Here is a 27727-nt window from a genome sequence, read left to right as displayed (position 1 = left end):
TTCCTGTTTATGTCTTCCAGGTGGTATGCAGCATCCTAGGCTTCCACCGTATACAGAGGCTGAGGCAGCTATCATACTAGAAAACATAATCTATAACCATGGAGTCATATTTGACCATAGCCAACACCATCTGCAGGAGAGGACCGCCCTGTGGAATGGCCTAGCCCACAGGGTAAACGATGTCAGCCTGCATGCATGAACCTACAAGCAGGTAGGTCCAACATCATGCACTCCAAAACACAATGTGCTAGCAAGTACGGCAGGTGCACGAGCCACAGTAGCTTGAATATTCAACAAACAAAAAGGCCAGCACCAGGGATGGAAGCAGAAATAGAAGCAAAAATATTTTATTGTTTGAACCAGACCCGTTTCAGCTTGTAGCTTTCCTCAGTGGCTATACATGATATGTGGTTGACAAACTGCATTTAAATAATAGAACCAATGAAGCAAATAATGACATCATTTCCTGTTAGACCCAAAAAAAGGTTGTGCAAATGAAATACATGTATACATATGTATATATAATATTATGTATATGAAAATATAGAAGTTAGCAACAAAAATTTAATGTATTCAAAAGAATATAAATTATAAAATAATAACTGGACATTTTTTCGAAACTTAATAAAAGTTTTATAACTTGTCATTAAGACCTGGGGAAAAAAGACCCCCTAGTTTCACTATCCATTTCTTTTCTTTAGTGTTAAGTAAATAACATTCCTAAATCACAATTTCTCAGAATTAGAAGAATTTGCTCTTCTGAGCAAGACCTCACCATATGTCAACAAGATTTGACTGATAGATTTTTAGAGAGAGGGTATAAGCATGATAATGTCCATAATGCCTCTACATGGGCATTTAATCAATCTAGAGAAAGTTTATTATCATATAAATCAAAACATTCTCGGGATAAACAGGATATTATCAGGCTAGTTACCACTTTTGGGAGGAATACTTCTCAATTCACAGATATTATCAACAAAAACTGGAACATACTTAAAAGTAACATAAGATTAGAGACTGGTTGGGGGATAGATGCAAATTTTCATACAGAAAAGGTAAAACTCTTCGATCACATTTCTCTTATTATAAAAGGATCACATCTCAATCTAGCCTTTATCATCAGACCACTCTCTCTGGAGACAGACTAGTGGGGTGTTATCCATGTGGACATTGCTCATTTTGTAAATACATTTTCAAGACCAAGAACTTTACCAGCAAAAATACAGGCAAATTATTTGACATCAAGTGTTTTGCCAACTGTGGAAGTGAGTGGGTCATTTATTTAGTAACTTGTACATGCCAAGCGTTTTATATTGGTCAGACCTCAAGACAGTTCAGATGTCGCATGTCTGAACATTTGGGGGATATTAGGAATGGTAGAATGACCAATGCATTGTACAAACACTCACTCACTCATCCAACAGCCAAATTTACTTTCACCATTATTGATAGAGTTCTTGGAAATAAAGATTTCAGAACAGGATGGCACGATTTACTTAACACTAAAGAAAAGAAATGAATAGTGAAACTAGGGGGTCTTTTTTCCCCAGGTCTTAATGACAAGTTATAAAACTTTTATTAAGTTTCGAAAAAATGTCCAGTTATTATTTTATAATTTATATTCTTTTGAATACGTTCAATTTTTGTTGCTAACTTCTATATTTTCATATACATAATATTATATATACATATGTATACATGTATTTCATTTGCACAACCTTTTTTTGGGTCTAACAGGAAATGATGTCATTATTTGCTTCATTGGTTCTATTATTTAAATGCAGTTTGTCAACCACATATCATGTATAGCCACTGAGGAAAGCTACAAGCTGAAACCGGTCTGGTTCAAACAATAAAATATTTTTGCTTCTATTTCTGCTTCCATCCCTGGTGCTGGCCTTTTTGTTTGTTGAATATTCAAGCTACTGTGGCTTGTGCACCTGCCGTACTTGCTAGCACATTGTGTTTTGGAGTGATCACGTTGTTTGTTGCTGGCTGTTGGCTTTGTGATATTGGAAGCTGAAGCCATTTTGTGGTGTGGCTTGGCGTATCTGTAGGAGAGGATTCCTTATCGGATATATGGTTACTCTTTTTGGCATTCCTGTTTAGATCCACGTTCCTAGAACAACTGGTTGATTCATCGCCTTATCGGACTTGGGAAAGTCTCATTATTTTTTGTGCATTTCAGTGAGTGTATTCAGTGAGTTAAGCTCAGCATTACTTATTTTGATAACGCGGACATTTTAGATTCTATCTTTATTGTGGATTATTATTGCTCTTGGATTTATATATTGTATGCCGCAATGTCGTGGATCAACACTTTATTTTACTTTTACTGATGCTTCTAGTGGCTGAGCATTTAGGTTAGTACTACCATCTTTCTTTACTAAGATTTTTGTCATTCGTTACAATTTTCAGACACTCGTCATCTACCAGCACCAGTCGATTCTGAATGTTCTTTGGTTGGTATTGACAATACTTTTGGACAGTACTGGGAAACTTTCAAGATTGTGGCGCTCATTTACAGTGGATGAAAGGAAACTGATACACTGACTTTTTCAAATATAATATTTACCGTTTTTCCTGAACAGCGGATTGATATTTCACTTTGCTGAACAATCTTAAGCAGTTGTTGGGACTTTACCACTTTTTACATAATTTGTGGCTTATTACAAAAGACTGTGTTATTAGTTCCTTTACCGGAACAATGGCATATCTTACATTTGGACCTTGAGTGTTTGGTTACTTGTTTTTCATATATAATTATTTCTTGATTTTTTTTGTTTTTTTTTGTTTTTTGTTTGTACAAACATTTGGTCATTTTCAATTGTACCCAATATATCATATAATTTGTGATTTAACCCTATTACAATAGGGACAGTATTACTTCGAATATATAGGGGCGATTGTCCTATGGCTGATCAGTACGTTTCTTCAAGCATATACTAACTTTTGGTTCACATATAGAGATACAACTTAATCTGTGTATATATTTTTTGTATATATTTTTTTGTTTAATATATTGCACACTTGCTTTATCAACGATTGAAGCTGGTCATGCATAAAGTATTGTATTAACAGATGATAGACCAATATTGGTCAGCATCATAGATGTTATATACAGCTTTTTTTCTGTGTGCTTTACAATGATATGAGGTATCTCATTTTGATATATATATATATATATATATATATATATATATATATATATCTATATATATATATATAAATATACACAGTTGGTATCTATTGTGTGCCTTTGTTAATTAGGATAATGGTCATGGTTCCTAACTAGTTATAATTCACCCTTTTTACAGACCAAATAATTTTTGTTTGGTGTCATTTACTATACCTGGCTTTTGCATTATGAAAATTAATACACACAAATGTTTGCATTTGTACTTTTGGGACAGTTCAGTAGTTTGTAGCTACATATCTTTGATTGTTCATATTTTTTTTTTTTGCAATTTTGTGGGTTTTTTATGCTTCCATTTTTATATTTTCTGAGTAACATAACGATTTTTACTGGGTCTGTGATTATTCTACGAGATTTGGTCCCTTGGCATGCCATACACTTCTCTGTAACTGTTTTTTTATTCATTAATTCCCTATTTTACATCTCAATAGACCATCGATTTTCTGGGTAATATACAGCTTATTACTCTTTTATACCACACATCACATTTGACCTTTACTCAGTCTACAACTTATTGCCATGGATCTCAATAAACTACTTCATGGCTTGTGCGTAGACAAAGATGACATCCAAGTCTTTGGAATAGGATTGGATAATGGTTCAAAAGAAAACAGTATTAATGATCCAGTTGGCGGTTGTAATTCTCTGTTCATACAATTGGACAAACAAATTAGAACTTTACGTAGCAACATTTAACATTCCAGGCTCTTTAAAGCCTACCAAAATCGTAACATAACACCGAGAGGCTTAAGAGTCAAACATCAGCCTTTGGTCAGTAAAGCAGATGAAACTCTTTTACAGGATTGGCAATTATCTCAGCAGAGGGCCTCCATGTCATTTGTGAATATATTAGCCTCTTTTTATGAAAGGATGGTACAAGTCAATATTTGTGATGTGCAGGAAACATGTAATCAGTTGAAATAATATGAAAGTTTACCCAACTTTAAGGATAAATTGAGTAAATTATCCAGGGAATTGGTGGCCTTTGAGAATGGTCTTAAGGAGAAAAAATTACACAAATTCAATAGGGATGTGCAAGATTATGAAAAGGGCAAACCCTTTGAGTCACAGAGAAGTGTGAGGTTTGCTGAGAGTACTGGGACTCCTAATAATCCCACTTTCACACGCAAAAAAAGACCTAGGTCAATATTAAAGAAGGATTCCTCACAAGGCACCACCTCTGGTGAGGAATCCTCTGCTACAGATACGGAAGCTAACCACGTTAATGACTCCCCCATTTTAAAAAAGGGTCGTAATTCTGAATCCCCTTTAGATGTAGAAGACATAGGGGGGGACGCAAGCACAGGCATAGACACTTTAGAGGGCTTTCTTCAGAGTATAGTGAAATGAATCCTAGATTTTCTAATATACACAACATCTCTAGTTATGTATTAACTTCTAATCAAGAAACTCTGTTAAATAAAGGACTTGGCTATATTCCAGGATTTTTTGTGGACGAAAGTGATTTTGTTGCTGATACTTTGGCCTTTTGTCGTAAAATTAATTTAAAATTGTATTTTGATCAACAAGACAACACTCAAAGATCTACTGAATTTCGCTTCTTACCATCCAATTTTAATCCACCTATGGATAAGCATGTAAATATATTCCAACAAGCAATTATTAAAGATTTGCACCATCCTTTGGGTTCAGGGAACATCTTGAGACAGAATCTTAGCATGGATGAACAACAGGCACTACTTGATCTCAAATCCAATTCTGATATTGTCATTCTTCCAGCAGATAAGGGTGGGGCCATAGTGATTATGGATTCCAGTTATTACTGGGCTGAAGGTAAAAGACAGTTGTCCAACAATCAGCACTACTTCCATATGCCTGTAGACCCAACCCCAAATTTTAAAAAAGCTATTGACGCTTTTCTTGATTCTGCAGTAGAGGAAGGAATCATTAGTGCAAAAACAAGAATTCAACTAACAGTACGGGACCCCCGCAAACAATATCTATATCTCTTACCCAAAATCCACAAATCCCTTAGGGAACCTCCCAGTAGACCTATAGTCTCGGGAATTGGTTCACTTACTGAACCCTTGTCTGTCTATCTAACGGAGCACTTGAAGCCCCTACTGGCATATATCAGGGCCAGAATTAAAGACACAACTGAATTTCTTCAAATAGTTTCGGAATCCCAAATGGAATCTCATTGGCTCATGTGTACTCTGCATGTGAAGTCTTTATATACCTGCATTCCCCATTGGGCCGGATTGATGGCATTGGAATTTTGGCTGAATAGAACCAACATCTATCCTCCTGGTTTTAACACTCTTTTAGTCTGTATGGCTGAACATATACTTACCAGGAATGTTTTTTATTTCCAGGACCAATGCTACTGGCAAATTCAGGGTACAGCTATAGGGGCTTCTTTTGCCCCTATTTATGCGGATTTATTTATGGGGTATATAGAGGAACAGATCATCTATGATGGCATGCATAATTTATACTTGCCTGAAATTGATATTTGGCGGCGCTATTTGGACGATTGTTGGCTAGTTTGGAGAGGGGGATCTGAATATCTTTCAGAATTTGTGGAGTATCTCAACTGTAATAAGTGGGGTGTTGAATTTACTGTTAATTATCATGCACAAGAAATTGATTTTCTAGATGTTCATTTGGAGCGAAAACCAGATCACACACTTAGAACAACAGTCTATAGGAAGTATCCACAATACAATAGTTTGCTACATGCTTCAAGCTTACATCCCAGACATACAATCAATAACATTCCTAAATCACAATTTCTCAGAATTAGAAGAATTTGCTCTTCTGAGCAAGACCTCACCATATGTCAACAAGATTTGACTGATAGATTTTTAGAGAGAGGGTATAAGCATGATAATGTCCATAATGCCTCTACATGGGCATTTAATCAATCTAGAGAAAGTTTATTATCATATAAATCAAAACATTCTCGGGATAAACAGGATATTATCAGGCTAGTTACCACTTTTGGGAGGAATACTTCTCAATTCACAGATATTATCAACAAAAACTGGAACATACTTAAAAGTAACATAAGATTAGATGACTGTTTGGGGGATAGATGCAAATTTTCATACAGAAAAGGTAAAACTCTTCGATCACATTTCTCTTATTATAAAAGGATCACATCTCAATCTAGCCTTTATCATCAGACCACTCTCTCTGGAGACAGACTAGTGGGGTGTTATCCATGCGGACATTGCTCATTTTGTAAATACATTTTCAAGACCAAGAACTTTACCAGCAAAAATACAGGCAAATTATTTGACATCAAGTGTTTTGCCAACTGTGGAAGTGAGTGGGTCATTTATTTAGTAACTTGTACATGCCAAGCGTTTTATATTGGTCAGACCTCAAGACAGTTCAGATGTCGCATGTCTGAACATTTGGGGGATATTAGGAATGGTAGAATGACCAATGCGTTGTACAAACACTCACTCACTCATCCAACAGCCAAATCTACTTTCACCATTATTGATAGAGTTCTTGGAAATAAAGATTTCAGAACAGGATGGCATGATTTACTTAACACTAAAGAAAAGAAATGGATAGTGAAACTAGGGAGTCTTTTTTCCCCAGGTCTTAATGACAAGTTATAAAACTTTTATTAAGTTTCGAAAAAATGTCCAGTTATTATTTTATAATTTATATTCTTTTGAATACATTCAATTTTTGTTGCTAACTTCTATATTTTCATATACATAATATTATATATACATATGTATATATGTATTTCATTTGCACAACCTTTTTTTGGGTCTGACAGGAAATTATGTCATTATTTGCTTCATTGGTTCTACTATTTAAATGCAGTTTGTCAACCACATATCATGTATTGCCACTGAGGAAAGCTACAAGCTGAAACCGTCTGGTTCAAACAATAAAATATTTTTGCTTCTATTTCTGCTTCCATCCCTGGTGCTGGCCTTTTTGTTTGTTGAATATCCAACATCATGCAACCAACCTCATACACAATGCCCGGCAGAGGGCTGCTGCTGTATCCAGGGACTGCTTTGCCACAGGTGGGGCCCAGCCATGCAGACCCCACTGACACCTACTGAGGAGCTCCAAGCCAACCATGGGGCACCCACTCCATCCATACAACAGGATCCAGAATCCAGCATTGTGGAGATGGGTGGCACCCACAAAATGGACGAGGAGCATGCAGATAAGGCCCCAGTGCACATTACTAGGGTACTGTAGCATACATAGTTCTAGCTGTAGAGTATCTACATGCATTTTTCAGATAAGATAGCAGTTGTGGACGGGGTTGTGTAATGCACAGAAGTGCACATCTATGGGGATGGACATCATATTCTGTAGTATTGAGGGCTGTACTGTTAATGTGCAGGAATGCTGCTTACACCTTGTACCAAGGTCACATATGAGTCTGCTGACAGTGGGACAGCAGCCTACAGCTGGTGAGTATGGAATTGTTATGTTGTGGTTTGCCAATACACCAGGCATGTTAAGGCCATGCTAGTTGCCATGCACACGACTGTCACACCTAGCCATATTGTTTGATGTGCATGTTCACTTGTGGTGGTAACTGCAGTGCATCACAGTGGTCACCATGGGGACCTATCTGAAGGGTGTGTAACATTCCTGTAGCATACCTCACAACCTGTCAGTGTAAGATGTCTGGACAGAGACCAACAAAATGGCAGGACAAACGGGCTATGGTAGGTACATGTTTGAAACATTAATCCTATACAGTGGATATAACAGTGTACACTCCCCTGTTAAGATGCCAAGTGTTTCTGATATATACAAGAGACCACAATATTACATTCCACACATTTTCCACCCTGTAATGTGACCATAACATGAACAATTAACTTGTAAAATGAAAATATGTTAGGGCACCAAATATGGGGTATACAAATGCTGAATGCATATGCGTACACCATCCAAATAACATATTGTGGAAGCAGCTTGCAATGTACCGACAGCATTCACTCTGCCTGGGTACACACCTGCTATCAAGTACAGGGACTCAATGTAACACTGAATAATGGTTCGTTGTCCGAGCGGTGTATTCATGACATTTGCTCAGCTGTCTGTAACAGTAGCAGCCATGGCTTGCACACATCTTAGAGAGCATGAAAGGGATCTCATATGTGAAGGGTATCAGTCAGGAGTAGAGTACAATAACATTGCCACAGCATTGCATATACCATAGAACATAGTGAAGACAGTCATCAAAAGGTGGATTAAATACGGGACATCAGTGCTGTTGAAAAGAACCAGATGTCCTTCCAAAACAGATGAAAAGATATGTCAAAAGCTGGTCAGGGAGTCTGCCAGGATACATGCAGTAACACTGAGGGAGCTCCAGGAAACTCTGGCAAATACTGGTTGTGTAGTACATGTGGCAACAATCACCCAGATTCTGCATAAGTCTGGCCTATGAGGTAGGGTCAGTAGACAGAAGCATTTACCCACACCAAACACCATCCAGGGTTGTATACAAGTAGGAAGCATAGCATCAAGTCTCCCAAAGGCATGTGTTGAAATGTGTGATGCTGCAATGAGACCAAATTTCAAACTTACAGCCACTATCCCTAAAGCTACGTGTGGTGCACAAGCAACACCTCACTTCACCTGAAGACCACCATCCACACATTGAAGCTCGCTGGTGTCAGTGCCCTGCTTTAAGGTTGCTGTTCATTAGCTGGAACTAGGCCTGTAGGCATGGTGGGGTGAATTATGTACAGTTCCAAATGACACTCACGTGTGGGCCAAAGCCGTCAAGCATCTGCAAGATGGCTGAGGATGGAGAGGGGTTTCAGCTTCCAACATGACAATGACCTGAAGCATGCATTCAAAGCTACCTAAGAATGGCTCCACCTGAATACAACCAAGGGTACGAATTGGGCCAGACAAAGCTCAGACTTAACATCAGTAGTAAACCCCCAGTTTGATCTCCAATGGCTGTGCACATGAGCTGGCCTTGCATTCTGACAGTGTTGGGGACCTTTGCAGGGAAGACCATCCAAATAATGCCAAGTCAAGATGTGCCATGCTGATATACCCTCTCCCAGGAAGAGTAACTGCTGTAGTTCACTTAACAGGTGCTTCAAAAAAGCATTAGTTTAATGGTGTTCACACTTATGCATCCACCATATTGTATGCATCTTACTCAGTATATTTAGCAACTAACACATTTGTTTGTTTCTTGATTGGATTACACAGGTCATATGTCACATTTAAGGTGGGTAATGTTTTTGAATGCAGTATTGTGGTCTCATTTTATATAATACAAGAGCCTGGAATGTTAACAGGGGTGTGTACACTTATCATATCCATGTTAAGCTTAGAATGTTGTTGGTGTAACAGGATTTGTTTGAACATACATTCACTGCTGATGATGAGGTCTGCAAATCAAATGTATGTCATTAATTAGTGACATCAGTCCTCATTTCATCCCAGTTATGTGTCAGAAAAACACATAGGGGTTGTGAGGAACAGAGCAAACATACGTGCTAGACATCTACACATTCTTCACTGATTTGTACAGTTGTGAGGTATGGTCTACAGTAGTTGCCACTGTGCTATACAGGTGAACAGCAATAATGTGTACATGGGTGCAATGTGTGCTAGGGGAATGGATGTCACCTATTAATAGTACGCATGCATCCCAGAGATGTATATTATTAGTAACAAGGATTAAGAATGGCTGCAATGCATAATGTTGAGGGCTGTGTGTCATGCATGTCACCTTTTGGATAATGTGAGGTCTGGCAATAGCTTTGTGCCACCTCACCTGTAAGTGTCTGTGTGTGTGTCTGTGTGCATGCCTGTGTGCATGGCAGCTAATCATAATGTACAGGTATTAATTTACATATATTGTCTTCCCCTCACAGGTGGTGATGGGGGTTTGGGTCCCTCCCGCTTGGAAACTGATGCCAATGTCTCTGCAGGGTTGTCAGGGGCTGAATCTATGCCATTGGTTGGCATCTTACTGTTGCTCACTCCATCCCCTCACACAGTCACAATGCCCACACATACCCCATCACCAGTGGCCATAGATAATGTTCAGTTGGTGAGTGGTGGCATGGGACAGGCAAGTGTGGTGACTATGGCAAGTGTGTCTGCAGACATCGGCCATAGCCAGATAACAGTTGAGGTCCCACACAGGTGGATGGACAGGGGTGCTCGAAGGAGGACTGCTGCCCATCATGCCCCTGTCACAAGGGTCACAGCAGGTGTCACCAGATGCATGTTTTGGACCATCATGGAGGCACAGGCATGTAATGAACATAACACCAGACAGGTACTCAGGGTCGCAAATGCAACTCTTCCTGCTATGTGTGACAACATCCATGATCTTGCTGATGCCACCATTATTATGCTGAGGTCATGGATAGATGGTTGGGTGAGATGGTGGCAATCCTCGACTATGGAATGTCTGTGTTAGAGCATGTGGTGGGAGTTGGCCATTGGCCACATGGATGTAGGACAGCACTATGAACAACTGAGGGTCCACATAGCCATGCAACTTCTTGCTCCCATAGTGGCAGTACCAGCAGCACAACTGCAGGGGAGTTGCTGTCCACACCACAATGCAGCAGGCCATAGGCACATGGTCCTGGTCCATCCCAACAAGGATGTGGATCCAGCAGGCAGCAGTCACCATCGGGGAATAGTACTGCATCTGGCTTTGGGTCTGGTGGTGCCAGTGTGTCCCCTGGCAGGCCCAGTTCCCATGTCCATGGCTGAAGATAGTGAACTGTACACCCTGTCATGTACAGTCTACAGTTGTCCAACATACCCCTGTGTAGGGCAGCCACATGGCATGACTATGTGCATTCATACACATACACACATCACCACCACAGCCAGGTCACCACCAGAATTACACATGCCACCTCTGAATGGCCCATTTAATGAATACCCCCCAAACACACACACATGATGTCAACCAAATGGCCCAGCCTAGGCCTCTGGCAAACCCACACCACAGCCTGTGCATATGATGATACCTGTGCCACATCCCTGTCATCCATACCATCAATGCAGAGACATGCTAATATGGTTCTGATGCACAGGGAAAATTTAGTACAGTTTAGCAATGTAATACTGTGTAAAGAGTTGTCAGCCAGCATGTTTAATGGTTACACGTCAGAGTGTGTAGCTGTCCAGCCATGGTGCATTATTGTTATTAATGCTGACTGAATGTGGTCTCCATAATATATTCTGTTTGTGTTCTAGGTATCTGTGTGTCAGCTGGATGTGGCCCTGCAGACATTATCTACAAGGGGTATTGCAGTGTAGTAACACATTGAGTGTGTCATATCTAGGGTACAGCTGTACACAATTAACAGGTCTGTATAACAGTTATTGCATGTGCCACATAGCTTATAGGGCTGAGGGGTGTATACAGGTAAGTGTATGTTGGTTGATGTCAGCAGCTCTTGTACAGTGGACAATGGTAAGTGTAGTGGGTGGAACATACCTTAGATCTATAAATCCCACACACCCAGAGGGTAGTGTGTTGACCCAACACACAGAGAATACTGTTCACACACACACACACACACACACACACACACACACACACACACACACACACACACACACACACACATGCGCGCACGGCCACACATGCACAGACACGCACACACGTGTGTGCACACACACACACACACACACACACACACGCACACGCACACGCACACACATGCACACACACACACACACACACACACACACACACACACACACACACACACACACACACACACACACACACACACACACACACACACACAACATCACAATTGCCAGTGTTGGGTTTGAAATCTCTACCCATCTAGTTAGTAGTAGTACAGTATTAGGCAGTTATCACAGGTGGCACAGAGCTCATAGTGTGTTGAGTTTCCAAGGTACGTGTATAGTGAGTAACATCATGTGCCCTTGTCAGGTATGGCAATGGGCGGTGTAGTGGATGTGACAGGTTCATAATAATGTCATGCATGAGTGCACACACTCCCAAATACTGCTATACACACCAATGCACACACAGAAGTGTGCCAGTACTGTGATTAGAAGCCCTGCCTCTTTAACTGCTCATTCCATACTGTTATATAGCTGTTGCACACAGCACAGGGCTTATAGGTCTGCAGAGTGTATGCAGATACCTCTACGGTTGATGCAAAAAGTGGCCCTCATAAAGTGGAATGTAGGACATGTTCTGGGAATACGATGGCCTAAAATTGTAAAACATGGCGACCAAATTAATATATTCCTCACTCAAGCACACACACACACACACACACACACGCACACACACACACACACACTCAGGATACTGGTTTTGCACATACACACACACGTTTGCCATGACTGAGACTAGAACTCGTACCTATCTAGTTATTACTACTAAAGTGTAAGGCATGTATTGCATGTGCCACAGAGCTTGTAGAGTGAAGTGTGTTCCACAGTTCCTCTAAGGTGAACAACATCACCAGGCCTTGTACAGTATGGCAATGGGAAATGTACTGGGTGATAATGGACTCAAAATACCCTATCCTACAGAAATATATACAATGCTAACACAGATATAGTCATACACACATTTGCCAGACCTGAGGTTAGAAGTCCTGCCTATCTTTTCAGTCAGTTCAATCTGTTACATAGTTCCTGCACACCACACAGCCCTTATTGGGCTGAAAAGTGTCATCAGATACCTCTACAGTTGATAGAGATAGCAGACCTCGTACAGTGGATGTTGGGACATGTACTGGGAATATCACGTTCTAAAAATGTAAAACCCACGCCACCATTGGATAATATAGTACTCACTCAAACACAGGATACTGTTCTCACACACACACACAAAATCGCACATTTGCCGGACTAAGGTTAGAACCACTACCTATCTAGTTATTGCTACTACATTTATATGCATTTATCGCACACACCACAGAGCTGGTAGGGTGCAGACTGTTACATGTCTCTTCTAAGGTGAGCAACATCACCAGCCCTTCTAAAGTATGGCAATGTGCAGTGTACTGGGAGAGTGAGGCTTCAAAATGATGTCTCTTACACATATATACACTTACAAACATTTGCGCGCGCACACACACACACACACACACACACACACACACACACACACACACACACACACACACACACATACTCAGATTTGCCAGGACTCAGATTGGAACCCCTACCTATGTAGTTATTGGTACTATAGTGTTAATTAATTAACACAAGCACCAGGGAGCCTATAGGGTGAAGAGTGTCACAAGGTACATTTAAAGTGAATTACATCACCAGCCTTTGCAAAGTATGGCAATGGGGAGTAGTGGGTGAGAAGGGCCTCAATGTACTTTCACCTACAAGTTTACACACTCACATACACTTGTATACACAGTAATGCACACACACATGTTTGCCAGTACTGAGATTCATAGGATCATGTGTTCATAGGTGTGTACCAGGTTAATGGGCATGGAGCCATGACAAGCCTAGCCAATGGGAGTACCCTGGAATCATGCCACCTGACATTTGTTCCCAGTGTGTCTATCGACTATTGCCACTTGATTGATGCCCAGAGTGACAGTTAAATTCCCCATCCACTCATCCAGATTTCTCTTGAAGAGGGCCAGTGAGGTGCTCTGATTGACATGTATGTGACATATATTGCATAACCTGGCCACTTGCTGGGTTATGGACCTGTCCCCCAGCATGTTCTGTTGATTGTGATAATGAGATTGAGGTATCCATGCCATGTAGTGTATACAGATTGGAGTTTTACTAGATATGGCATTCCTAATACAGCTGGCCCGACATGGTATTGCCAGTCAAACAGGGATTACCTGTAAGTAGCCAAGATGTAGTCAAGAATATTTGGAGGTATTGGACTCTATCCCTATAGGACAGTTGTTTAAGGGCTAGGGTCCTATTTGTGAGGTACATTTGCAGCCTCCACAGTAGTTGCAGGTGTCTAGTGAGCTACATGGCAAATGGGCCATTGTACCTGATGGTTGGCCTAATGAGGAGAGAGTAGAGGGAGACATTGACCCCTTCCTTTCTGGATGAAACACCCTTAGTTATGAGATGTGCCACATAAAAGATATTTCTGTCCACAGTAGCAATTTGGTGGTCATAAGAGAGGTCACTGTCAACCTGTGTTCCTAGGCCTCTTATAAGGACTTCTGTGTACATTCGACTACTGGCAATGTGTTAATTCATGGAAGCCACATTGATTCCACAGGGGATTGTGACACATTTCCTTTCATTCAGCCTAAGGCCAGTGTTCTGACAACAGTCGGAGGTCTCAGTGGAGACTTTATCCAAGATGTCAACATGATATGGAGATGTCCACATAGCACCCACCTTGCAATTGTCTGCAAACATTGTCAGCCAGGGTCCCTTCATGTCTGGCTGGATGTCAGAGGCATACATAACAAACATGAGGGGACCCAAAACCAGACCCTGTGGTAATCCACACATGACTGGTTGGCAGTTTGACATGGAGTCCACTGCCTTCACACTGCAGGTTCCATGCATGAGCCAGTTTGCAACCCACATTGTGACATAGGGGTTAATGCCTAGATGGTTGTGTTTGTCTATGATTCCTAAATGGGGAATGGAATCAAAGGATTAGAAGCCCCCCTTATCTTGTTTTTGAGTCTGTACTGTTACATAGTTATTTCACATGGCACACCATTTATAGGGCTGCAAAGAGTCCACAGCTACCACTACAGTGGTTGAAAATACTGGGCCCTGTACAGTGGACATTTGGATGTGTACTGAGTGGATCACACAAAAACTTTGCAAAACCCACCCCCCAATGGACACACACACACTTGCCAGGACTGAGATTCAACCCCCTACCTATTGAGTTATTGCTACTACAGTGCTACTCATTTATGGCATGCACCAAGGAGCTTATAGGTTGAAAGGCATCCCAACATACTTCTAAGGTATGGGACATCAGCAGCCCTTGTAAAGTATAGCACATTGAGATGTACTGTTTGTGGATGGCCTCAAAATACTTTAACCTACAGATATACATACAGACACGCTTTTACATTTGTCAGGACTGAGAGTAGAACTCCTACCTAACTAGTTTGTTGCACTATAGTATTACGCCGTTATCAAAAGTGCCACAGAACTTATAGGGGTTAGGGCTAACCAAAGGGATCTTTAAAGGTGACTGACATCAGCAGGAGTGCTAAAGTAGGGCAATGGGAAGTGTACTGAGTGTGAATGGCCTCAAAATCATTAACCTACAAACACACAAACATGCACACAAACAGACACACTTTTATATTTGCCAGGACTGAGATTAGAACTCCTACATAAACAGTCAGTGGTACTATAGTGTTGCCCAGTTATTACAAGCACCACAGAGCCTATAGGGCTAATGGCTAACAAAAGGTATTTCTAAGGTGAATGCCATTAGCAGATCTTGTGATATAGGCAGTGGGATATGCACTGGGTGGGAATGGACTAAAACAGTAATTCCTAAACACACACATACACACATACACAAACACACACACACACACACACACACACACACACACACACACACACACACACACACACACTTACATTTGCTGGGACTGTGATTAGAACCCCTAGCTATCTACTTATTTCCTCTAGTATGTTACATATTTATTGCATGCACTATTGAGCTTACAGCACTGAGGCTCATCCAAAGTTTACTTCTAAGGTGACATACATCGGCAGATCTTCTAAAGTGGGGTTATGGGATCTCTACTGGGTGGGAAAGGCCTCATAATGCAACTCTCTCTATCACTGGCTGTCTCTCTCTTCCCCATGTCTATGTGTGTGTATGCTTGACATATTGTAGTATGTTGGCCAGTGTGTGTATCACACACAACAGATGCAGATTTACCACATATGTGCCACCTACAGCTGGCTGTGGGTTTTCCTGACTAGTGTGTGTGTGTGTGTGTGTGTGTGTGTGTGTGTGTGTGTGTGTGTGTGTGTGTGTGTGTGTGAAGGCCAAAAGGTTTACATATTGGTGTGTGTCCACGGACATCTGCAAACTACAGATATCTATAGTCCACTGTGGTTTCAGACATGGGCTTCATTTCTCTAAGTGTAGGAGCATGCCCAGTATGACCTTCTAAATTGAGTGTGGGAATCCCTTCTAGGGAGAGCTCTACTCCAGTCCAAGGTGTTGTGTGCTCCAGCTATACCTTGCAATTTGTTTCTGTAGGATGTCTGTACATAGGTTGCCAATATGGGGACACAATGGGCCAAACATTGGGGGATACTGTAACTATGTTTCTTATTGCTGTCTGTGTTGCTTGTGTAACACGGTTGGCTTTAGCAGAGATTTTCTGACATATCTAATGTGTGACACTGTAATGTATTGTGTCATCAACTATTGACAGATATCACTGGCTGATCACAGTTATTTATCAGGGAAATACAAGAGGGATGATGCACAGACCAATATTCTAAGGCAAAGGCTAGACATTCTGGCACAATCTAGCCATCGTGGAGGGATGGCTACAGCCAATTGACTGATGGAGCTGTGTAAATGATTCAGCACCTTGGTGGTATGCTGGCTGGGGATCTCCTTGTTATGCATTTCTAATCTTACCTGACAGGTCATATCCTGGTGTGGGCATACCTCTCAACTGTACAGATTCTCCCAGGATATCCAGAAACATGCCTCGTATATCTGGTCGGTTTCCCTTCACATTGTGGTTTACAAGCAGGTTTGTTGCTATTCACTCAGGGGGTTGCAGTCAGGGGGAATTATGACCAGACATTAGAGTTTCAAACTTCGCATCCTCCATGACATCCATGCTTATACACCACCCTCTTTTATTCTATTCTCATCCTAACATTATGACAGCAATATCTCAGAAGTATTCCTATAGCTGGGCCTTTATCCCAGCAATATTTATGACTTTGTCCATAGTTCTTGCTCCAGGAGGATGAGAGGCATGCTACTGGCATTTGGCAGCATGGCCTTTCATTTGTTTTCTGCTTACTGGGTTAGGTTGTTAGTTAGGACCCCATGACATTCCCTACAATGGCACTATGGGTGAGGCATGGGTCTTTGCCAGAGGTGTGTAGGCCATGTGAGACTAATGCAGGCCATCTGTAGCAGGGCAGTGCATTCTGTCACTCATACATTCCTATGCTGCAAGCCAGTGGATCCACCTGGGGTGATGGGTCCCTATTATATTGTCAAAGATGCAAAATTTCAAATGCATCTTTACTGAACTGACAAGAGCAAAAATGCAAAACAACAAAGGGGCATATAAGCCTAATATCAAAAACACATCACTACAAACTAAAGAAAGTGGGGGGCTTCACCCCCAACCCCCCTAATTAAATATACCAACTCCCAGATTGCACTACAGTGGGGGAAAATGGCAAAGTAACGGAGGTGGCCCAGTGATTTCTTTCTCAGGGAAAGAAATCACTTATATGCCCCTTCACCATTTTAAATTTTTGCTTTTGTAAGTTCGGTAAAAAATATTTGCATCTTCAAACACGTAATAGGGAACCGGGGTGACAGTGGTAAGTGGGTCAGGTGTTACTGGCAATCCTTCCTGTTCATATTGATCCATCAGTCTGGGTGTCATTAGGATGCTGCTTACAGCTAGGGGCACACGTGCATGGGACACCAATTCAGCATACTGCATCATGTGTGTCTTCCTATACTCAGTGAGGTCATTCTGAAATCATATTCAACAGCACGGATCAAACCAGTGTAATACCTGTGGCTGTTGGGGGGGGGGCGACCTGATTGCATGTATGATATGGAAGCTTAAGGTACCTGCCTCACAGGTATAACTGTGACCTTCTCCTTATCCTGCCTTGTGTATGTACATCAGCAGTCTGTCATTATTTTGTAACTGTGGCTTTTGTGGTCTGCCACTGATTGTCCAGACAACCAGTATTTCATGGTAGAGGGACAACAAATGTGATGCTAGCCTCTATACATTATTCCAATGTTGTGTGCAGTTGAGAGTTATGATAGGCACACTGTGTAGGGTACTTCCACCTGTGTACTGTTTCTATGTATGGCCCCTGTTCATGACCTGTCCAGCTTTCCACCAGTGACTGATATTGACATCTGGACAGTGTGTACAACTGCTAACGTAGATGTAGCTGACAAGTAGATAAGTTGGCACTGCAGGTCTTTGGACATGGTCCTGTCAACCACAGTACTATGCCTAGGCCACTGAGACACAACATCCAGGGACACATGCTGACCACTTCCTGACAATATTAACCACACACATACTTAGCACATTTCCCCCTGCATATTGTGGACATCCAGCAAATTATCATGTTGATTGGGAAGGCCACTGATATTACTCTACAAGCTTAAATGTTACTGCATTTCTATGTGTGGGGGGGCACACCTGATGACTTTACACATTTGCACTGAGTGTGCTGGTATTTCACTTGCTGTTTGCTTTCATTTAGTATTGTATTGTGTCCTATCTTGCAGAATGGAGGCATATCAGTAGAGAACCCAGATTAGATTGTAATGACATACATTTCAGTTTCAGACTTCTTACCCTTCAGAACCATACTGCAACTTCCAGACCTGTTGTACTATGGCTGTGTAGGTCTGTAGGGGGGAATGTTCTCCATTGCTGGCATTTGTGGGCCTTTGCCAGACCTTTCTTTATGGCCATCTACACCTGTCCTGCTTTGTGAGACTGGGGGTGGGTATGGGAACCCTCATTGACATCCATGTGTGTGACCTATGGCCACCCAGTTAGTTGATCCCCCACCCCACATATACTGCAGTGGGAGTTGTCACCTTGAGTACTACTGCCTAGTATGGTGACACCAGTATTTGTCATGGTTGTCTGCTGCTGTCCCATTCATCCACCCAATTCGCTTGCATGCTGGCATCAATACCATAGATATACTATCAGACCATACTACATTCATTCATTGTTAGGATAACTGACTTACCTTGTGCTGAGGCAGTTGTAAGGATGGTGCTTGACAGCTGACTATGTTGGATGCATGCAGTACACTGCCTATACATGGTACAGCACAGGTAGTGTCATGTTAGGCATCCCTTTTACTGTGTTTGCAAGCCAGAGAGAGGTATCAGTCCCTGGATCCCTACAGTGTCAGTGTGTGTGTGCTATGCGTTGTCTCTTTGCCAAGGCATGGGCATACAGGGCACGCCTCCATCTGCTTACAGGGGCAGTGTCAGGAGTTTCTTCCTCCAAGTCGCTCTGTGCCTGTGGTGACCTTGGCAATGGTGGGCGCTGTGTGGCCCATCTCCACGCTGTTCCTGCTGCAGCTGTTTCAGCAGGATTATATTGTGTAGCATGGCACATACAATCCACCAGATATGTCAAGGCAGCAGAACCATGACTTGAACATGCCAAACACATGCTCTATAATATCCTGGTTTATGTGTGTGCCTCATTATGGTGTTCTTGTGTGGCTGTGTGTGCATTTCTGATGAGTGTCATCATCTACAGCTCCAGTGCATAGCCAGCATCCCCCACCAGATGGCCATATGCGACGTCTCCCCTGACAAATCCCTGATACAGCTGTGAGGAATGCCAGATGTGGGAGTCATGATAGTTTCCAGGGCTGCCAGAACACACATTCATGATTATGCCCTGGACAATTCACATGACCTGGCAGTTGATGGAGGGGAAGCCCTTGCGGTTTATGTAGGCCCTACCCTGCTCACTGGGTGTGCACCCTCAGCCTCTGGCACATACTGATGGATCAAAGTGACAGCAACCCCTAACATTTTTTTGTTGGTTGTGTCAGTTTAAAATTCCCCCAAATGTGTATGCCAATGGTGTAGAGTTTGTGGGTAAAAACAGACTGAAAGGTGTTTGCGTAGTTTATAGTAGTGTGCTGGGTTGCTGGCTGTGTAATTGGCTGATATTGATACATTCCACCTGCCAGCTATGATAGTTGTCCTTGACTGACTTCCTTCTGCTGTTTCCCCTTTTCTTTTTTTCCCTTTCCCATTGCCACCTCTTTTAAGCCTCGATGCGCACAGTGCATATCCGCTGCTCAAATGTAAACAGTTCTGCTATTTCCTTTTTTTTTGGTCTAAGACCCGGTGCATGCCACGCACACCCATTTAGGCAATGTAAACACTGCTAGGCAGCCTCAGACACACTGCCTTCCTTAGCTGTGCTTAGCTAAGGGCAAACATGGGCCGCAGAGCTCCAATGTGCTTACAGCAAGCATGACATCCCCCCCCCCTTTTGATGTCATCTACTTCTCCGGCTTACACAGCCATGTTAGAGCACCTACATGGTTAGGTGCAGTCTGACACTTAGAAGAAATTTGTGATTCAGTAAAATTCCCCTCATTTGCATACCCCACTGCTACTGCACTCACACTGAGCCTTTCCCTTTAGCGACCACTGTTCTCTGGTATTGTTTTCATTTTGCATGCCATTGACTATAATGGCAAAATGCAGATTTCCCAGAAAATTGCTTTTTCACATTTATTTTTTTATTTTCAGCACAATCCCATTTGCGCGCCACCACCCTATCCTTAAACGTCCGAGATTGGCCAAAAGAAGATAAAACTTTTATTTTTAAAAAACTAAACTATTTTCAATGCCAATGGTCATATATTTAGCCATTGGCATGCCTAATAAGTAGAATACATGCTTTCTTTCAAGCTGTCATGCCTCCATTTTGTTATTTGCAGAAATGTTTTCGGCTAGTAGCCGAATACATTTCTGCAACTAACACTGTTCCTGCACGGACAGCTACCTGATTTCTGAATTGGTAATTCACCTCATTTGCATGGTTTTCACCAGCAAATGAGGTAATTAGCATTAGACAGTGTTGTCCATGCAGAAACAGTGTTAGAGTACTCGTGCATGTCCCGAACCTTATTTACTGGATCGCTCAGATGCCATATTCCATGCAGTAATGCTTACACTGTCCAGACACACCGTGTAAGCATTACTGAATCCAGAGGACTTTTTGTGTTCCTAAAGAAATTACTGTTTCTTCGAGTCAAGTTTTACCACCAATGATGTTCAGTGATTATGGGGTTATACAGGTTAATTTGTTGCTGGATAATTCTGCCAAACTGAAATCTAAACCAGTGCACAGAAGGTGAGTTATAGATTACATGAAAGCAAAACAGTCACTATGTAAAACTAACTGGATTGAGATGTTCAGCAGAAAAACTGAAGATGGAATGTGGAAAGCTTTGAAAGAGAAATAATTTGAGTGCAAACAAATCATGTTTAACATCAGGATTTAGTCATACAATGTAAGGGGGATATTTTTCCATAAGAACAAGATATCTGATTAAGGTAACAGACAAAAAATATAAGAAATGGAAGAGAGGTCAAACTACAACTTTGAAAACTGAAAAAAAATCAAGATGAGCAAACAGATTAAGCATAGTGTGAGACAAGATCAAGAAAAATTTGAAGAAAATTTATATAAAGATATGACATACAAATTGATAAACTGTCTGCAGTTTCTAAAATTTATTCTCAGACACAACAGATTATAGACGTATTTATACAATCTTATGCAAAACAGTTTGGATCCACAAAAGGGGTGATAAGTTGTCCTAGTGACATCCAGGTAACCCCAGATACTGGAATCAAATTAGATTATATTGAAAAAGAGCTGTGCAAACTGGATCCAAACAAAGCACAGGGATGAGATGGAATTAGTAACACTGACCTGAAAACACCTCAGCAAGAACTTATGGTACCTTTATATCTATTATTCACTAGGTCATATAAATATGGGGAGATTCCTCAAGATTGGAGACATGCACTTATTAAACCTGTCTTTAAGGGGAAAAGGGAGTGGGACAAATCCAGAGTCATACAGACCCTTCAGTCTACTTTCATGTTATGTAAAAATAATGGAGAAGGTAATATTGAATAAATTATTGTCAGAACTGAATAGGTTTATACTTGGAACCATATATCAGCATGCATATGTTGAAAATAGATCTATCACCACCTGTAACATGATGTTCTATAACAATATAATAACAGCTATGAATGAAAAATTGTGCTGTGATGTAATTTATATAGATTTATCTTCAGGATTTGACAAGGTCATTCACAAAACAATAATCAATAAATTAGTGCAACTATGTATTGATGTACTCTTGAGATGAATAGCTGCATGGCTTACAAACAGAACATGGCAAGTATCATACAGCAACTGGACAGGTGAAATCCTCGGTTATAGTCAGGGTGTTCCACAGGGCTCTGTCCTAGCCCCTTACTTGTTTAGATTGTATCTTTCAGACCTAACTTTTTCATCTGAGGTATTCTACAGTCTATATGCAGATGACCTGAAATTGGGTAAACTGATTGCATGTGTTGCAGAGAGAGCATGTCTGCAAAATAACTTGACTAAATTCACCGTTTGGGCACAGGAGAATAATATGCTAATAAATACATCAAAAACTAAGCATATGAGATTTGTGAGACATAAATTGAAAGGAGAATATTTAATACAGCACACAGTGATTGAAACCATGTGCTGCATTTAAGGACCTGGGTATATGGGTAGATCCAGCTATACATTTTTCTATTCATATCAACCAATTGGTTAATGATAGTTATAGAACTATAGGTTGTATAAAAAGATTTATAAAGTCTAGGAAATCAAAAATGATGAAGTCATTGTTTGTCAGTTACATTAGACCCAAACTCGAGTATGGAATAACAATATGGATATCCTATAAGAAAACAAGCATGACTATATTGAAAAGAGTACAACGGAAATATACCAAGGGCATCCATGGATGTGAAAATTTAAGTTATTATGAAAGACTAAAATATCTGAACTTCTACACTGTCTCTTACAGATATCTAAGAGAAGATCTTATTGAGGTATATAGGGCATTTAGAGACAACTACCTCTGGGAATGTTTGGGGTTATCAAAAAGCACTAGAGAATTATCAGACAACCTATGTAGAAGATTCTATAGGAATGAGAAGTGTACTAATTGGTTCTCTGACAGAGTAGCTAATGCATGGAGCAGACTACCAAATTACATTAAAGTAAGTTCTTTATTTATTATAGGAACAAATATTTTGGTTTATTGGCAAGCTAGAAGGGCATTAATGCCCATGCCTGAAATATTTATATGTATGCATGTAAAGTACCAAAACCACCATGGCATAAATCATAAGCAAGCCACTTTAATAAAGCACATAAAAAACAATGGGCATAAAAATAAGAAAGGTGCATTCGAGTAAAACTCTTCATTAGATCTATACAACTGTAGATTCCGAGATTATTAAACAGACTCATAGCCGATCAGTATCAATATGTAAATAAAGAATAACAAATAAAAAGATCAGCATTGGTCAGAATGTATAATGTAAACCAATCATTAAATACATCAAAATAAGAATCCCTATTCGCTGCCATAAACCAATCAATGTCCAGGGACCCTACCATACTGATGCCACTTCTCAATATAGCCTTTATTGCTTGGCTAGATGATACTAGTCCAATCATCTTCTAAGGCTAAATGATGTACCTCATTGGTTGATGTCAAGAGCATGGGCAAATAAGTGATCAATAGGCTGCTCACACCTTCTCAAATAATAAATGGCTGTATCACAATGAGATATTACTGTGAGCAAATTGATAGCCCAATGCAAAAACAAAATTACCAGATAAACTCCGTGAATGACATCCATCCAAAATAAGTCTAAAGCATGTATTAAATGATGCTTGCAGAAGCTATCAAAAACTGAAGCTGTAACTTTATGGCAAGTTTGAATGGATGGCAACCAGAATCGCCTATCACATACCAACAATACAATCATTAAATACAATAAAGTGACTCTATCTATTCACTATCATAAATCAATCAATGTCTAAAACCCCCTTACATGACTGATGTCGATACTCATTAGGACCTTCATAGGTTGGTTGAATAAAACTAATCCAATTAACTGCTGGAACCAAATGGTATACCTCATCGATTCGTATCATAAGGGTAGGCAAATAGGCGGTCAATGAACTGCACAAAAAATCAAAAAACATCTTCCATGTAGCTTCTGCCCAGACATTAGGTAGCTCTGATCAATGTTATTGTGAGAAAAACAAAGTCTAGAAGGCCTAGTGACCCATGGATGTTGATATGTTACAATATCATCAGTTTCATCCAATGATAAAACAGTTGATCAATTCTATTTGGTATAATAACCAACAGTTGATTGGATAACCATATAACAATCATAATTTAAAAATAGGATAACATTCCCCAATCATTATGGCCAGACACATGGGCAAATGAACTTACAACAAACTGTTCACACCTCCTATACCAGAAGACTGAATGCCTAATAATAGTAAATAATATTGTCACCCAATCAAAGCATAAAACCTATAGCAAGACAACAATGCAGAAAAAGTTTACTCAATTTAACATTCAAAGTATGTCAAATAATGTTAATTACAAAACTCAGTAATCCAATCTTTGTTTCTTTAAAGACTGAAGTTTTGAAATTTCAAAATTTAAATTAAAAAGACACTTTTTTTTTTACATTTTTGCACCCCCCACACCCCCTTCTAATTAAATATACCAACTCTGAGATGGCACTATAGCAAGGAAAGTGGCTACTTCAAAACGTCAGTCTTATGGTCTTAACCATAAGAAATTCAAAACTATGAAAGTTTGAAAGTTAGAAGTAGAATATATATATATATATATATATATATATATATATATATATATATATATATATATATATATATATAGATATATAGTCAATAAAATTCCAGTAAGTCAGATGTAGAGCCATATGATTATTTATTACAGCCAGCAAATGCTACTTTACAGGCACAAAAGCAGAGAAATCACAGAAAAATGTATTAGAGACCTTGAAGCCAATAAACAGCTACAGTCAGTTGAAGAAATCATCAGACCATCCAATGATGTCACCAAAATGCAGAAATAAACTAGTATAAGGAGTTCCTCCTGGAATACTGGGAAGTGATAGACAAGATGCTGTGGTCTGTATGATCTCAGCAGTATGCAAATGCAGGCAGTTCAACAATGTTAAGTGGAAAACCACCACAGCAGATAATTGCTCAAACAGACTAGGAATGCCAAACCTTTAATTAGTATGAAGCAAAGAGATGTTCTGAGCAGACCAGAAATATGCTTTTAGACATCACAGCTGACATGGACTGCTTTGCACCATTCAAAGATGTTGATGATTTAAACTGTTATAAAGCTGGCAACTGCTCATTTTAAACAAGTAATAAGCACTTCTGTTTTATGTTGGTTTAAGCAGAAATATTAAATGGCAAAAGCATAAAAATGGAAGACAAAGTTCACCTGAATGTAATAGAGCATGGACGGATCTAGAGGAATCCAAAGGAATATAATTAACAGCTGCTTTATCTACAAACTCCAAAGAATCACTAAAGGATCTCTGAAATAAACTATAATTCGAACCCGAAGCCAGCTGTGCTCTGTGATTCATAACCAAGCATAAGTAAAGAGCCAAAGCAATCTTTGTGCTGGCTGCATGTAGACAGGACACTGATGACTGAGGAAACCAGAAAATCCAATAGCAAGGCTGCCAGTCATACTGTGCTTCTAAATAATATATTTTAAGTGTTTGATAATGCCACTGACACACTATCATGGAAGCAAATGCTTGAGCCAATAAGTTGTGCAAATATTAACTAAAGAAGCAGTAGAAAACCCAAAGTGTCTTCCAATACTGGAGGGCCACATTTCGCCATCTTTCACACCTGCAGTCTTTACATCCTGGTTTATAATGTTTCCTGTATGTAAGTATACCAGTGGCAGTCTGTGAACTCATGGATGCATGAGTAATAATAATGGGAAAAGCACAAAAGCACAGATAATTCATTTTCTTCTTAACTTCAAGCAATTTGACTAAAATAAGAATGCAGCACAAAAAAAGACAGACGAGTGGTTTAGATGTCTAATTAAAAGTATCTAAATACTGTAATTTATGGTTTGTTTCTGTCACAAACGTCACTTTCTCTTTAAGAAGATATTTTTTCATGATAAGCCAATTAGAACATAGCTAGTTGAGGCTGGTGATAAAGTTGTCATTGCTACTGCAAAAAGCAGCAGGATGCTAAAGGCTATGTTAAAAAACATTGATTTGTTGACAGAGGCCTTGCAGCTGTCACAGTAAAACACGCTTCTCCTGTACTTAATCAATGTCAGCCTCCAACCAAATCATTTTGCAGCCCAGATGAAAAGCAATCAAGAGGAACACCTTCATAAGCATGACACCTGCTAGATGGAGTTCAATGAAGTGTGTTGCTAAGCTCCAGCTCTAGAAGTGTGATACATGACCCAAAAGCTAAACACAATCACTTAACCCTTGCAGGGACTCAGCACTTCCAGCTTAGGTGCTAATCAGAAATATTTTTGTTCCTCTCTAAGGCATAACATCCAACAGTGAGTTTATCTAGGAAAAAATAGGCACTTTTTGAATAGTGCAATGAATAATTAAAAAATAAATACATTCTGTGTTCTCATAGATGGAAATATTGTACAACCCATTTCAGTCTGTAAAATGACAACATATAAACTTACTTACATCTTGTTTAAGCAGATTTTATGTATGACAAATGTTCTGTCTTTAGATGGAGAATAATAATATACTGTTGTACTAGTAAATAGGTCCTTTGAAAACATTACTTAATCACATTACAAGACTATGCTGTATATGTGAATCAGCCTTTAGATTAACCTGCAAAGTAATATTATTAAATCTTCTATAGGTCAATACTTGATTCCATAGAACAAAGCTAAAGACTACTTGCAATTTATTTTTGGCATGATTTCTAAAAATAACCAAAAGCATTAATGTAGAAGAACTTTATGAACAGTTATGGTAATGTAGAAGAACTGTGGAAATCACATTAAGGAATGCAACATTACTGAATGCATACTGGCAAAGGTGCAACCAGAAACAGACTAAAATGCAAATAGTCTTATTGAAAGCAAGACAGTTTTCATTAAAACCACAAAAAGGCTATTAGTCTGTGGGGCGGATCCCCCCTCCCAGATACCCATATCTCCTATGTAAGAGGATGTGCATTTGGATCTGCACACTTGATATAACAACTGTGAACCAAAGCACTGTGGCACACAGGAATAACTTCTAACTATAGCCACATGACCTGAGTTCAACTAGCAAACTGGGTCCTATAAAACTCAAGCAGGGAAAGGTCAGAGTGAAGGGTTTACTCAGGCTCCCCCATACTGGTGGAGAGAAATGACTGTCCCAGTCAGCCAAATTGCTTCTATGCAAGTGAAGACTTCCATAGCGTCAATGACAGCAAGAATGGGAGATGTTTGTCTTTCCAAACTACTCATGGTAATCATCATACCCTGATGGCTGTCTGTATAATGGCTCATGAAAATGGAGGTCTGATTGTAGGTAATGGGAAGAAATATGACTATATATACATATATATATATATATATATATATATATATATATATAGATATAGATATATATAGATATATATATATATATATATATATATATATATATATAGA

Source organism: Protopterus annectens, chromosome 2.part0 (genome assembly GCF_019279795.1).
Source record: "Protopterus annectens isolate FY-2018-M chromosome 2.part0, PAN1.0, whole genome shotgun sequence".
In the NCBI taxonomy this organism is placed as follows: domain Eukaryota; kingdom Metazoa; phylum Chordata; order Ceratodontiformes; family Protopteridae; genus Protopterus; species Protopterus annectens.
This window is presented reverse-complemented; position numbering follows the sequence as displayed.